The sequence below is a fragment of the Ambystoma mexicanum genome, chromosome 2q, assembly GCF_040938575.1.
Source record: "Ambystoma mexicanum isolate Mex_15411 chromosome 2q, UKY_AmexF1_1, whole genome shotgun sequence".
Lineage (NCBI taxonomy): Eukaryota > Metazoa > Chordata > Amphibia > Caudata > Ambystomatidae > Ambystoma > Ambystoma mexicanum.
The window spans coordinates 1,441,048,251-1,441,063,850 of record NC_090924.1 but is presented as its reverse complement, the minus strand read 5'-3'; the positions used below and the strand labels follow the sequence as shown (position 1 = coordinate 1,441,063,850).

At 54.5% G+C, this 15,600-nt stretch overlaps 1 protein-coding gene and 1 non-coding gene across 4 annotated transcripts in view; one reads left to right on the top strand and one right to left on the bottom strand.

Moving 5' to 3' along the window:
- Nucleotides 1-8,197: 8,197 nt before the first annotated feature.
- On the bottom strand, nt 8,198-8,348 carry LOC138570651 (5.8S ribosomal RNA). Its single transcript, XR_011303687.1, has one exon. It is a non-coding gene; the product is annotated as a 5.8S ribosomal RNA (ribosomal RNA).
- A 3,159-nt stretch (nt 8,349-11,507) lies between these two features.
- Nucleotides 11,508-15,600, top strand: part of LOC138570249 (zinc finger protein 850-like) — a 128,453-nt gene continuing 124,360 nt past the window's right edge. For all 3 annotated transcript variants that reach the window (XM_069649001.1, XM_069649000.1, XM_069648999.1), the window contains exon 1: nt 11,508-11,895. The gene's annotated coding sequence lies outside the window, so the exon portion shown is untranslated. The remainder of the gene's footprint in view (nt 11,896-15,600) is intronic.

Here is a 15,600-nt window from a genome sequence, read left to right as displayed (position 1 = left end):
CCCAGTTCAGAAAAACAACAAAATAGAACCAGTGTCCTATTCCATTATTCCTAGCTTAAGTATTCAGGCGACCAGCCTGCTTTGAACACTGTACTTTTTTCAAAGTAAATGCTTCAGACCCCCAGCACACTCAGTCAAGAGCAGCAAGGGGGCGCCAAGAGGCTGGGACAGGCAGTGGTGACTCGCCTCGCGGCGGACCGCCAGCTCAAACCCAAGATCCAACTACAAGCTTTTTAACTGCAGCAACTTTAATATATGCTATTGGAGCTGGAATTACCGCGGCTGCTGGCACCAGACTTGCCCTACAATGGGTACTAAAAGGATTTAAAGTGTACTCATTCCAATTACAGTGCCTCAAAAGAGTCCTGTACAGAAAGTACCATCGAAAGTTGATAGGGCAGACATCTGAATGCAACGTCGCGATCACATGGATGTGCGATCAGCCTGAGGTTATCTAGAGTCAACAAAGCGGCTGGGCGAGCCAGATTGGTCTTGGTCTGATAAATGCACGCATCCCGGGAGGTCCGCGCTCGTCGGCATGTATTATCTCTAGAATTACCACAGTTATCCAAGTAACAGATGGAGCGATCAATGGAACATAACTGACTTAATGAGCCATTTGCAGTTTCACTGTACCAGTCATTTGTACTTACACATGCATGGCTTAATCTTTGAGACACGCATATGCTACTGGCAGGATCAATGAGGTAGCCGCACCTGCTGGAGGGTGGCAACGGGGGTAGCCGCGAGACTGCCTCAGAGCCAACCTTCGCACCCTCTGGAGCTGTCTGCAGGACCCGAGCGCCAAAGAGCATCCCTAGACGTGTGCAGGTCCGGTGGACAGGTTGGTCACGATGGCGCCGGCGGCCGGGCCTGCTCCGCCATGCCACAGGGTGGGTGGGAGAGGCCAGGCACAACATGAACTGGTAGGGGGGTTTGCCAGCACGCTGCCAATGGTATTGCGACAGAGAGGGTCAGCAGCCAACGTGTGTTCTGAACTGCTGGAGAAAAGTGCTTGGTGGAGGAGGGGCCGTGTTGGTGCTTGTGAGGGGATCCCATCTGATCTGACCACTGGGGAGTTGCCGGGCTGCTCGGCCTTCGCTCTAGAGCCGCCCACACGAGGGGGCCCTCCTCGAGGGAAGCACACCATTGACACGGTCCCAAGGCAGGTGGAAGCAAATTGCTTGAAACAGCCGCGGCTGGCCATGCAGTCCAACCCTAGACGGACCAAGTGCACTAAATCGATCCCATGGAGTGCTCGGAAGAGCACCCCCAGCAGGCCAGTCTATGCTGGTGCATTGCGTGGGGCACACCCCCCAACCGGCCCGGGGTTTCACCATGGAGCAGGGCAGCGAGAACCAAGAGGAGTGCAGACAGGTCCCTCTTACCCAGTCTATAGTAATCCGGATGATGGTGACTACGTTTTGTCATCTGTGTACCAAGAGTGACAGAGTGGGACCTCTCAGCAAAAGCGTTGGGCTCCTTATAGACCCAACTGGAGACAAATTTCAAACTGACGCCCATCTGGACTTCGAGAGCAGCCCAGCCATCTGGTCCTTGCAGACATTCCTCTGGCCAATGACCAGATGGCCAGGCTCGGAGAGCGGCTATCTGGTAGATCAATGCATTCCAATGGGACTGGACGGGAAGGGCCTTTGCCCCCCCCCATCTGACAAAGGACAGGGGACCGGCAGATGCCCAAAGGCATAGGCCAGCACCAATCGTCATCCTCAAGCTCTGGCCAGGCCACCTTAGAGTTTTTCTCCCCCCCTCCACGCAAGAGGTTTTAGATCCACCTTGGAGCTTATCCCTCCGGGGAGGGACAGTCGAGCCACATGTGAGACAGGTACCCAAGGCTGGGTGCTTGGGGGACCAGCACACCCCAGCCAGCCTGGAGCTTTAGCAGGGCCCCTTTAGAGCTTCTTCATCCAGGGCTCCCCGCGACTGCCGCAAGGCTTGGGGACTCGACCCACACGCACAAGGCTGGCACCCAAGGCCAGTGGGGGCAGCAGCCCCGGCCGCCCTGGCCCGGGCTGCCTTAGAACTTCTCCAACCACATTAGAGCTTTACCCTCCGGAGAGGGACATGGCTCCCCACGATCACCACCGGGCTTGGGGACAGTCAACCCAGACATGAGACAGGTGCCCAAGGCCAGGACCCCCCCCCCGCCTCGCCAGCCACCCTGGAGCTTTAGCAGGGCCCCTTTAGAGATGTTCCCTGTGGGGAGAGATGGGAACCCCACCAGGGCTCCCTGCGACTACCACTGGGTTCGGGGGCTTTCGCCCTGGAGCTCTGGCCGGGCCCCCCCCTCAGAGCTTCTCCCACCACATTAGAGCCTTTCCCTCCGGCACTAACCCACAAATACTGTGGAATTCAGGGCCGGCCACTGCGAGCGCATTTACCCCCACGCGGAGGAAAGGGACCCGCTCGGGGCACCCCTTGACACACGCAGCTCGTCTTGGACCTGATCACACATGGTTGATACTTGCCCGAGGACCGGGTGCAACCCACGAACGCCATTGAACTAAAGCAGTAATGGCGTCACGGCCGCCCTGGAAGCCGCAGGGTGGCACTTCCATGCCAACCGTAGACAAATGCAGGAGTCAGCTGTGGCAACCACAACTCGGGCCATCTGGGACTACTCCCCGGGCCAGATGGCCCGGCGGCCGTGCCTGCCCCCACCTTCCCGGGGCACTGGCCTAAGGTACCACCACCGTGCTCTGGGGTGGGTACTTAAGCTGCTGCCTCTCTTCTCCACCCTGGGCTTCTGGCACCACCACTGCGCACTCGGGCCGGGGAGACACTTCCACGCCAACTATTAAGCCTACTGTACCCGACCGGAGACAAATGCAGGAGTCAGCCGCAACTCAGCCCATCTGGTCCGCCAGCCACAAGTTGGGCCATCTGGGCCTACTACCAGGCCAGTTGGCCCAGTGGCCGGCCGGGCCTGCCCCGACTCCACCATCCAGGGGCACAGGCTTTAGGTACCACCCCGCGCCTTAACCCGGGGTTCGGTTCATCCTGCAGCGCCAGTTCTGCTTACCAAAAGTTGCCCACTGAGCACTTTCATACAATACCAGGCTCCACGCCATCGAGCCGGGCTTCATACCCATTTAAAGTTTGAGAGTAGGTTGAGATCATTTTGGCCCCAAGACCTCTAATCATTCGCTTTGCTAGATAAAACTGGGGTTTCTGTGCGCCAACTATCCTGATGGAAACTTCGGAGAGAACCAGCTACTATATCGTTCGCTTAGTCTTTTGCCCCTATACCCAGGTCGGATGACCAATTTACACATCAGGACCACTACAGACCTCCACCAGGCCAAGTTCACCATCTTTCGGGTCCTATCACACACGCTCATGCATCATCTCTCTGACAGAGCGGGCGAGACGGGTCAGTGCAGGGCCCACCGCAACAGGATGCCACTGCAATCGGCGAGCACCGGTCCTCAACATCATTACATCACAGGGTTTCATTCGGCCCTCTGACTCGGGCACGTGTTATACTCCGTCAGTGTTTCCAGACAGTTCGGCTGGTTAACCGACATCACCTCAGACCCCTGGCGCCTTTTGTGGGCCTCCCCGCCCGGCAGCACCACGTGGTCGGGGTATATTGAGGGCAGTCCATCACAGTCACATCGGGAGCCCTGTCTCCCGTCGCCACTCTAGCGACCCCCAAGAGGGGCCAGGACGGTTGCCGGATAAGTGCGTGGTGGCGGTCTATCTCCCTCAGCCCTGTGGACACAGCAAAACTGTCAGGGGGCTGTAACACTCGCTGCTGGAGCAGAGAGTCACCTGCCCCCTGGGGCTTCCCAGCCAGACGTGGTGCACCGCTACAGAGGAAATGCGCCCTGCTGGGGCTGGATGTGCCCAGGCCGCTGTTAGGCAGAAACCTGTGCAGTTCCCTTAGGGACCACTGCAAAAGGTTTAAGACTACAGGAGTAAGCAGTAAACCCAATTGGTAGCAGTCTGTACCACTCAGATTTACCTGGTAGCTGTGGCAGAGCAGTCAGACTTCTCTCAAGAAGAGTTAGGCAGTATATAGAGTATTCACAATAGGGCTAGAAATACAGTAGCACAAGCAAACACTGACCAGAGCTTTGGTATAAAAGTATATAATTATTTATTTTAAAACACACTTGTAAAAATACACTGGCACTAATATGTCAAGGAAGTTCAAACACAAGTATATACACCTCCCTAGTTAATTATTCGAAAAGTCTAGGTTAAGACACCACTTATTTAGAAAAACAGAGGTGAGCGCGTAACCATAGATGGCACTCCAATAATTTGTTTAAAAAGGGAGAGAAAAGGCAGAATATGAAAATCACACAGTACCAACACTTTTAAGAAACCACAGCAAGTCAAGAAAGGCAGGGTCTATTGTAGAGCAGTTGTTCCTGGCAGCGGGTGCAAGTCGGGGCTTCGTTCAGAGGAAGAGAGGATCTCGATGTGGAGGAAAGCTGGAGGTCGTTTCTCTGCCAGGGAAGAAACCAGCCGCGGAGTTTCCCGGTTAAAAGGTACTACCCTTTTATTCGCGGTAGTGGTGAAGCGTGGCTATCCGGCCGCCGGGGTGCTTGGCACGGGCGATTCGACCACGAGACGATCCAGGAAGGCGAACTGGTTGGTCCCACCAGCTCAAAGGAAAGAAAATCTCCTCTGTCGTTGGGACAGTGGTGAGTTTCGTACAGCAGGGCTCCACCGTCGTTGTAGATGGCTCAGCTTCTCCCCTATTCGGATTCTTTAGGTCCTGTGGCGACTTCTGAAGTTCCAGTCCCCAAAGCCCTGTATGCAGCGAAACCCCCATTCATCAGCCTAGCTGTCACTCAAACATGTTAAGTGGTGAGCCGGTAGGCTCACCACTAGGCTAATCACACAAGAGTGTGACTTGAGTTGCCAAGGCAACTCAGTCCAGGGTGCCTAATCTCCCTCCCACACATCCTGTTGACCCCAGACAGAGTGGCACCATTTGGAGGGCTTCTGTGGAGAAGCCCGTCAAAAAGTGGAACAAAGGGCTCGACTTGGGTTCAGAGGCGAACACAAACGCCCTTTTAAAACCGAGTCCTGGCAAAAAGACCCAACCGGGGAATAAATATCAAATAAATAACCTGGCGGTATCTTTAACATTGCACCAAAAAGTGGTGCGTTTAAAATGAATGGGAAAATCCCATAGGAAATATTTCGGTGGAATATTTCGCGTGGTATCCACTGCCACCAGCCAGAAACTCGACAAGGGGGGACTGGACAGTGCCCCCTTGGAAAACAGACCCAGGGGCAATCGAATTACCCCTACCAGTACTTCTACAATATGATGGTTTGTACTGGTTCTGTTCACAATTTGAGACTAGTAAAGCCAATGGTGACTTTACATGCCCTGGGAGACAGTAGTCAGTCCCAGGGTATGGAGTCTATGTTTGGGGGTCACTATGACACCCCTGTGTTACTGCACTGAGGGTGCTGTGTAACACACATACCAAAAGCACATGAAGCCCTATGGAGTAAAAGACCCCATAGCACATAAAACACATTACATAGTCAAAGGATATTCTCAAATCATGCCTAAGAGTGGGAGAAAAAGAGTCTCACTCTTAGCAGGAGGAAAAAATAAACCCCAAAAATCCAGCACAGCTGCTGGGGGACTCACTAGGTTTGGGAAATTAGCCTTAACAGAGAATTCTCCCCAACAGCCACAGACCCGCAAGGGCCTCCACCGTTCCAGGTGACCAACCTACCTGCCGTGTTGGGGTCTGTGCAGTCTGCCCACAGGATTCACCAGTTTACCGCTCAACCGTTTCACGCCCTCTTGAACTCTCTTCAAACTTCTTTTCAACTTTCCCTTACGGTACTTGTTGGCCACCAGTCTCGCGCCCGTATTTAGCCTTAGACAGAGTTTACCACACGCTTTGGGCTGCATTCCCAAGCAACCTGACTCCAAGAAGACCTGATCCCGGTGTGCAAGAGGCCGCTATCGTCCCAACACCATCCGTGTGGTGAGACTCGATCAGAAGGACTTGAGCCCCCTGAGCGATGCCGGGGAGTGTCTTTTATACGCTACATTTCCCACGTCTGCCGCTGAATGGGGATTCAGTGCTGGGCTCTTCCCTTTCACTGGCCGTTACTGAGGGAATCCTGGTTAGTTTCTTTTCCTCTTAGTAATATGCTTAAATTCAGCAGATCACCACATCTGATCTGAGGCTGTGGTCAGGGAGCACAAAGCTCAGGGCAGCTGGCCTCGGGCCAGTACGGGGGGGGGGTCGCCCCAGCCCTGTGGCTCTGGCGAGTGTGCTCTGTCCCAATCTGCAACCGAAGCCCACATGGTCACGAGGTCCGCGCTCCATGGTCATCCTGCGCCAGCAGCCGTGGGACACCAAAGACGGCTGTGCGACCAGGTGCCCTGGGGTAGGGTGGTGTGCCAGGCTTTTTTAAAGCCTGCTGCCACCGCCGCCACCTGTCATGATGCCTACCCCCGGGGACCCAGACCAAGTCCAGCAACCCTGGAAGCAGGCATCAAGTTACCCCAAGCAAGCCCAACAACCCCGCTAGGGGCTATTTGGGTGCAGTCCTGGCGCCAGGCTCATATGGAGGGTCCGTCCTGGTGCCATAGGCGCCAGGCTCATAGATTAAAACTTACCTGATGCAGACCATGCTGCAAACTTACCTGATGCAGACCATGCTGCAAGAGCTCCAAGCCAAACGAGGCTTGGAAGGGACTATTTTACCTAGGGACTATTTTTTTACTCGGGTGGGGCTGGGGAGGAATACTTTCCTGAGACTACTTTGGAGGCTATTTAAACCACGCCCGAAGAGCAGCACACGCTTCGCGTTATTCTGCATCCAGCAGCGTAACGGTCACCGTGCCTGCAAGTCTGCATCCAGTCATCTGCCACGCCCGCCTCGAGTTTGGAGCTTCTAGAAAAAGGGAGAAAGAAGGAGAAAAGGTTAGAACAAGAGCAATACCTTTGATCCTTACCTGAATTCCTGATCCATCGCGCCTTCGAGCTGGAAGAAAGAAGATATTTTATGCGTGTCGCCTCGCCTGCTGCAGCGCCGCGCTGAACTCACCGGCCTTCGCAGCATCTTCATATTGCACTGCATCCTCCTGCATGTTACCGCCGCACTCCGGCACCTAAGGAGAAGACAAGAACAGCAAGGTGAGCCAAGGGAATACACAGAGGAATACCCCCCCATAGACCAACCTGATTTTACCACCGGGGGTACTATTCTTCTTCACGGGTCGGCGCAGCTTCCACTGCATCCTAGCCGAACCCCGGCCCCTAAGGGGAAACAAAAGGACAGCAAGGTGAAACAAGGGACTAACAAGGGGAACCCTCCACCACCACAAAAGACTTACCTGATTTTACCGCCGGAGGCATTATTCCCCGAGACTTCATACTTTCTCAGCGCCTGAATAAGGGAGAAAGCAACAGGTTACATATGGACATTATTTTATCAAACTGTGTTGGATAATACAAATCCTTACCAGAACATTACCGGTTGTCACGAGGAACTCTTCAGTAGGGTCAAGCTGCAACCTGCAAGGAATCGGACAAGAGTGAAAGTCAGGCATTTGAACTCTTACGAACTACATACTTACGGCGGCTTGCCGGGAATATCGGAGTCAATATTGTCCTGGAACTCACCAATTCCTTCGAGCCAGTGAAGCAACTGGTTATCTACACGCCCCTGCGCTCAATGCAAGATGGAGAGCTCATCTTTTCAAATCATCAGGTGAGACTATAAGAGGGAACATCCAAGGTGATCAGTGGGGAGAACAGCGGCGTGGGGGGATTTACGCTCAACTCCATGGGTGGTTAATTCCCTTTCTCCACTTGCAAATATTCCTACGGGCCAAGCAAACGAAGCTAGGTGGGCCAGTCCAGTCCGTCATCTCGGACGTACACGTCACATCTGGTGGAGACCGCAGCAGTCCAGTCCAGATCGACACCTCTGTGGGAGCCAGGTGAGCGTAACACCACCACATCCAGGGCGCGTCGGCCACCCGGCCCTCCCGAAACCAGCATGAGGCGGGGAAACTTGGGAGGCCAGGATGCGTCGGCAATGAGCTTGCGCGCGAGATCCAAGGATCCAGCGATGGTGCTGATCGGGGTCTGACCTTAAGGGGGATTAATGGAATGGGGTCCCTGCGACAGCCCCAGCCACGCCCATGGGAGGGAACCCCGGGGCTATTATGTACAAGCGACTCTCAGACAGGCGTAGCCCCGGGAAAAACCCAGGGCCACATGGTGCGTTCAACGTGTTGATCAATGTGTCCTGCAATTCACACTAATTCTTGCAGCTAGCTGCATTCTTCATCGATGAACAAGTCGAGTGATCCACTGCCAAGAGTCACAGGCACATTTTTGTTTTGTTCCAGATGTCAGCCTGACCCTGCCCGTGCAGGAAAGGGCGGGGGAGGTAGCGCCGCCTCTGGCAGGACAGCCCAGCGCCCTGTCTAGGTCGGCCAAAACCATTGTGGTTTAAAATTTTTTTTTTAAAAAGGTGCTCAGCCTGGGAAGCCTGACCGCCCCCTGCAGCAGCACAGCGCTTCCCAGGGGGATGGAGGTAGGCCGTTCGGCCACCTGCCCACCCCGCCCGATCCACTCATCCTTCCCCGACCCCTTCCACTTCCCTTTTGGGGGGGGGGGGCTGGGAGACAGACAACGAGGCGGGCCAGAGACAGCACAGACCGGGGGGGCGAGGGTCAGGTGGGACCGCTGGAGTCTTCAAACCCCAGCCCGGCCGCATAGGGCCCAGCTCCAGGTACCTGGGCAAGAGGGAAGGTCACCCACTGTTCCAGCGGGCCTGGCCATCGCTCACCCACAGATGTGGGCGGCTGGAACCTTGGCGCCCACTGTCAACTAAGCCAGCTGCACCTTGGCTCAGGGCTCATGCCTGGCCCCTGTCTGCCTGGGGAGGCGCCCCTTGAGAGCAGTCAGGTTTCCCTCGGCTCCCGGCTGCCCCCACTTGGGGCTTCCCTGCTGACTGGGGTGTGCCCACCAATGCCCACCCGCCGGCAGGTCAGAGAGAGGAGTACATGCCCCCGGCCAGCGCAGAGGCGTGCTCAGTGAGGAGAGGGGCTGCGCAGGCCTCCCTTTCCGGTGCGTGGTTGGGGACATCCCCAGCATGTTAACCCAACCCTGCCAGGCATCCCCAGCCATCTGCTGGGTCGCTGACCCCTCTCCGGTGGAAGGGAATGCCCGCTCCCTGGTGCCTGGTTGACCACGCGCACCGGACTGCTCTGCAAGAGGTGCCCCGGGCTGTGGTTTGCACGTCTGGGATGCAACCGAGGTCAGGCCCACGGATCTCCCTCCCGCTGCTCCACTTTTAATGATCATTCATGCCCCCACCCACAAGCAGATACCATTCACACTCAAATGCCCCATTTCTCCTTCCAAACACACGTTCCAGATTCAAATGCCACCTCCCTCCTGACCTGCATGCCACCATCCCTCCATCCGAACCCACACAAAGACACTAACCTCCGTCCCTCCATAACTACACCAAGATGCTCCACCCCTCAGATCAAGACCCATATGCTTCACCTCTACCTCCAGACTCAACTCGGATCGCGCCATTCGCTCTCTCTCTCTATACCCACACCCGATTACCCCATCCCTTCGACACACATACTCCCACCACTCCAATAAACCAACATCCTTCTCTCCAGACAAACATACCCCATCCCTCCATTCACACCCAGATGCCCCCTTCCTTCCCACCAGAGTGCTCCAGCCCTGACCCACATGCTCCACCATTCCCTGACATGCCCCCATCATATGCCCTGTCCCTCCATTCCAGATCAACAATGCCCCCTCCGACCCAGACTCCAAGATGCCCAATCCCCTCCTCAAGACCCATACCATGATGGCCCATGCTCCTTCCAGAAAGATGCCCCTATCCTTCCTCTGACCAATGTGCCCCATCCCTCCCTCCAGATACACACCAATGTGTCCTATGCCTCCCTTCCTACCCACAGCAATGTCCCCATCCCTCCCTCCAGACCCACACCCATGTGCACCATCCCTTCCTCTCAGACCCACACCAATATGTCCCATCCCTCCCTCCCAGAACCACACAAAGGTGCCCCATCCCTCCCTCTAGACCAATACCATAATGCCCCATCCTCCCTCCACATAGCAAGATGCCCCTTCCCCTTGCATCAGATGCCCATGTGCCGATCCTGATGCACATGCAGATAGCCCCAGCCAATCCCCTCTAAAACCACCCATCCTAGTATGCCCCCATCCGCCCAGACCCACACCAATGTGATCCATCCCCTCCTTCCAGTCCCACACCAATATGCGGCCATCCCTCCCCAGACCAATGGCCCCGTCCCTCCCATCAAACCCACACCAATTTGCCCCACCACCTCCTTCCAGAGCCACACCAAGATGCTCCGTCCCACTTCCCAACCCAGACCTAGTTGAACCACGCGACCCTCCAGACCTACTGTGCCACATCTCTCCCTCCAGAAACACACGTGCACCATCCCTCTGCCCAGATCCACACCAATGTGCCCACACCACCTCCCTCCAAAGCCACACCAATGTGCCCCCACCACCTCCCTCCAGAGCCACACCAAGATGCCACTTCCAACTTCACAACCCACACCTAGATGACCCATGCCTCCCTCCAGAAACACACCTATGTCTTCCATCCCTCCCCAGACCCACATCAATGTACCCCAACCCTTCCCCAAACCCACACCATTGTCCCTATCTCTCCCCAGACCTACACCACTATGTCCTTTCACTCCCTACAGACCCACACCAATGTGCCCCTTTCTCCAGATCCACAAAAATGTGCTCCATCCCACCAGACCCACACAGCATGCCCCTATGCAACCATTCAGACCCCACAAAGATGCCCAATTCCTCCCTTTAGGCCAATACCATAATGCCCCATCCTCCCTCTAAATAGCAAGATGCCACTTCCCCCTTGCAACAAATGCCTACGTGGCAATCCCGAATCACACGCAGGTAGCCCTAGCCAACCTCCTCTAAAACCAGCCATCCTAATAATCACACGCTCATGAAACATTAAATTACTGATCAGCTAAACACCATCATACACTGTCTCCTTGTTGAATAGATGAGCATGATTTTTTTTAGAATAAATGTAATTTCCCGCTCCCCTATCGAAATCGGGCGTCTTGCAGGAACGTTCACGGTATCCAGAAGAAAATGGCAATTGTATTTACAGCCAGAGCCGTAGAAACATTCCCGCCGTCGCAATGAAAATGCCCAACCTAAACGCTGCAAATAAAAGGCTGGCAGGGTGGCCAGAGAAAATGCCCACCCCATCCGCTGCAAGCAAAAGGCTGCCAGCGTCCGGTTGCACTTGCATCGGTGGCAGCAAGGGCGCTCAGAATTGCCGCCCCCGCCGAGCTGCTCAGGCAGTGCTCACTGGACGTGCTCCGGAAGTGCTTCTCCGCTCCGGCCGGAAATCATACAGGTGACATCAGCGGTCACGTGAAGAAGAGGGGGCGGGCCATTGCTATGGTCCTTTTCTCGGATGGGAACTAGTCGCTGCCCCGTGGACAGCTCGCTCTCAGGCTGCTCCACTGGTTACCAGAGACCTGTAGCCGCCCCCTGCCTTCAGGGACAGAGACCAGGGGCCCCACAACTGGAGATGGAGAAGAAGAAAGCTGAACCCATCCACGTCTTTACTACAAGTTCAGAGTAATCAGCCCATAACACACTGAGCAGCAGAGCCGAGGCCAGGCCTCCCTTCCGCTGTGTTCCCTGAGTGCTTCCGGGTGAGCACTGGGGCAGCAGGGCCGAGGCCAGACCTCTCTTCCGGTGTGCCCTGAGTGCTTCCGGGTGAGAACTCGGGCAGCACAACTGAACTCAGCCCTGAGCTTTCACCGTGTGTGTAGCCTCTACCCACCTCTGGGTGAGTACAACAGTAGCACAGCGGAGCCACCCTTGTGTGTCTGTCTGCACAGCTGAGCCCTAGCCTTTCCCTTGTGTGCCTGTGGGTGAGTACAAGAGCAGCACAGCTGAGCCCCGACCTTTACCCTTGTGTGCCTGTGGGTGAGTACAAGAGCAGCACAGCTGAGTCACCATGCCTTTACCCGTGTGTGTTTCTGGGTGAGTACAGGAGCAGCACAGCTGAGCCCTAGCCTTTCCCTTGTGTGCCTGTGGGTGAGTACAAGAGCAGCACAGCTGAGTCACCATGCCTTTACCCGTGTGTGTTTCTGGGTGAGTACAGGAGCAGCACAGCTGAGCCCTAGCCTTTCCCTTGTGTGCCTGTGGGTGAGTACAAGAGCAGCACAGCTGAGCCCCGACCTTTACCCTTGTGTGCCTGTGGGTGAGTACAAGAGCAGCACAGCTGAGTCACCATGCCTTTACCCGTGTGTGTTTCTGGGTGAGTACAGGAGCAGTAGAGCGGAGCCCTAACCTTTCCCTTGTTGTGTCCTGTAGCATTTCCAGATGAGCACTAAAGCAGAACTGCTAAGACCTGGCGCTTGCATTTGTGTGTCCTGGGTACTTGCATGAGAGCACCAGAGCTAGACCCTAACCTTTCCCCTTGTGAGTCCTGGTTATTTGTTGTGTGCCAAGAGTAGCGTAACTGAGCCCTGACCTTTCCCGTTGTGCATCCTGGAGTAAATCCGGGTGAGCATGAGGGTAGCAGAGCTGAGCCCTGACCTTTCCCCTTGTATGTCCTGTTTTTTTTGCTCTGAGAGTCCTGCAGCACATTAGGGTGAGCAGCAGAGCTGGGCCTGACCTTTCCCTTGTGAGTCCTGGGGCACATTAGGGTGAGCAGCAGAGCTGGGGCCTGACCTTTCCTCTTGTGAGTCCTGGCGCACATTAGGGTGAGCAGCAGAGCTGGGGCCTGACCTTTCCTCTTGTGGCACATTAGGGGGAGCCTGAGAGCAGCTGAGCTGGGGCCTAACCTTTCCCAATGTGAGTCCTGGGGCACCTCCTGGATGAATTAGACAGACACTGGCGAGGACTCAGTGACCGGGATTGACGCTTTTCTTTGCAGTTCATTGCTTGTTGGTGTCATAGGTTGGTGAAGGGAGAGCGCCCGCATGCCCAAGTGTGTGTAAATAAAGCTATGGTTGACTCTGCTTATGTTTCTCTCTAAGCTGTGCCTTCTTGTCTCTTCTGCAGAACTGTATTGCAGTTAGTTTTAAACCTGTTACCCTGTAAATAACCCTGTTGTACATGCACACATAGAAACAACCTGTTCTGTACTCTGTACACCGTCTGTATAAACCTCAGCCCTAGAAGCAGCCTCTTTCTTTCACTGTGATGTCCTTGGTAAATTACCTCTCTGCTGCACTGACTGGTTGCTTGGTTCCCTCAGAGACTCACTGGGTACCAGAACCAGTCTGCCTTTGCACTGCCTCCTGGCCTACTGCGCATTTAGGGGCTGTTACCTGTAACCCCTAGAATCCCCCTGCTGCCTTGCAGCCACCTTGCACTTACCCAGAGCTGCGCTGTCCTGGCTGCACATACATAGAGCCATGCTGCTCTGTTTGCACTGCCCCATTTCCTCTTCCCCCTGCACTTCTCCTTGTTGCACTTGCACAATCCGAATGACACAAGGCCTAGTAGGATCGTTTGTCTTGTACCTCCCTGTGTCTACCCTCCCTTGTGGCACCTAGAAACACCTGGCTGCGTCTTCCTTGTAGGCACCATTCCTCCAGGGATAGCCTCTTCGGTGCACTGCATTTTCCCTGTATGCACCATTACCCCACGGATAGCCTTTTCTGTGCACTGCATCTTCCCTGTATGCACCATCACCGTTACCCCAGGGATGGCCTCTTCTATTCACTGCGTCTTCCATGCACCATTTCCCCAGGGATAGCCTCACTGCATCTTCCCTGTATGCCCCATTACCCCTGGGATAGCCTCTTCTGTGCAATGCATTTTCCCTGTATGCACCATTACCCCAGGGATAGCCTCTTCTGTGCACTGCATCTTCCATGTATGCACCATTGCCCCAGGGATGGCCTCTTCTTTTCACTGCCTCTTCCATGCACCATTTCCCCAGGGATAACCTCACTGCATCTTCCCTGTATGCCCCACTACCCCAGAGATGGCCTCTTCTGTGCACTGCATCATCCTTGTATAAAGCATTACCCCAGGGGTAGCCTCTTCTGTGCACTGCATCATCTTTGCATGCACCATTACCTCAGGAATTGCCTCTACTGTGAACTGCGTCTTCCCTGTATGCCCCATTACCCCAGGGATGGCCTCTTCTGTGCACTGCGTCTTCCCTGTATGCCCCATTACCCCAGGGGTAGCCTCTTCTGTGCACTGCATCATCTTTGCATGCACCATTACCTCAGGGATAGCCTCTTCTGTGCACTGCATCTTCCCTGTATGCATCATTACCCCAGGGATAGCCTCTTCTGTGCACTGCATCTTCCCTGTATGCACCATTACCCCAGGGATAGCCTCTTCTGTGCACTGCATCTTCCCTGTATGTACCATTTCCCCAGGGATAGCCTCTTCTGTGCACTGCATTTTCCCTGTATGCACCATTACCTCAGGGATTGCCTCTACTGTGCACTGCATCTTCCCTGTATGCCCCATTACCGCAGGGATGGCCGCTTGTGTGCACTGCATCATCTTTACATGCACCATTACCCCTGGGATAGCCTCTCCTGAGCACTGCATTCCACTTGCATACATTGTTACCCACAGAAATCAAGTACTTCACATGGCTCACCACCTCTAAAACTCGTACCTCCAGAAACAACCTACACTGTGTGTTACATGTAGACACCCATTCCCTTAAAATACCTCCACTTTATACTATATGCCACCTGTAGACATTGTTAACCAAACAACACTTTTACCTTTTAATGGCTGTCATCTGTATACAATTGTACTCCTAGAAACATCCACTAGTGTACCCTGCATGTACCCAGTAAGCACACATATCCTTACAACCAGTAGTCACTGTACAGTGTGCCACCTTGCAAACTTGGGGTGGTCTTAGTGGCATGGTACCGGTCTAAATAAGAGCTAGCATTTGCCTTGAAGCCCCACATCAGGGCAGAGTCTGGGGGTGGTTGAGGGACCTTCTGCATATGCTGTGAGCGGCCAATGCACCAGTTCACTGGCAAATCAGGAAGTGTTTCTTGTGGTCAGAGCAAGGTAGGGCTATGAAGGAATGTGTTAATTCCGAGCCTTACCACTGTGTCATTCCCATATCTGTGTGTTCTCTGCTCTGTGCACTTGTGGTTCGGCATCCTTATCCCGTCTCTGCTGAGACATGAGTTACAGAGTCAATTATTCATTTAGAAAAGGGGGGACAAGACCTGGCCCTGCACGCAGGTTCTTGGGTACTTCCCTTTTTCCAGTTTCAGGCCCAACGTTTATCTTGTGATTGGCGTTTCTTGTGCTGCGTGTGGAGATAGACAGTGCCCCATTGTGTGCTTAAAGCAAAGGTAATTTCCAAACAGCAGTCCAGTCTCTACATAATCTACACAAGCAGCTTCTAGGAGCTATGTTTGGCACCTCAAGCCAACTGATGAACACACACACCCATTGTAATTCAACTGAGCGTGTTTGAGACTGTACTGGGGAGACCCCCGGCTGGCCCATAGAGCCGAGGTTTGCTCCGAAGTACTTAAATACG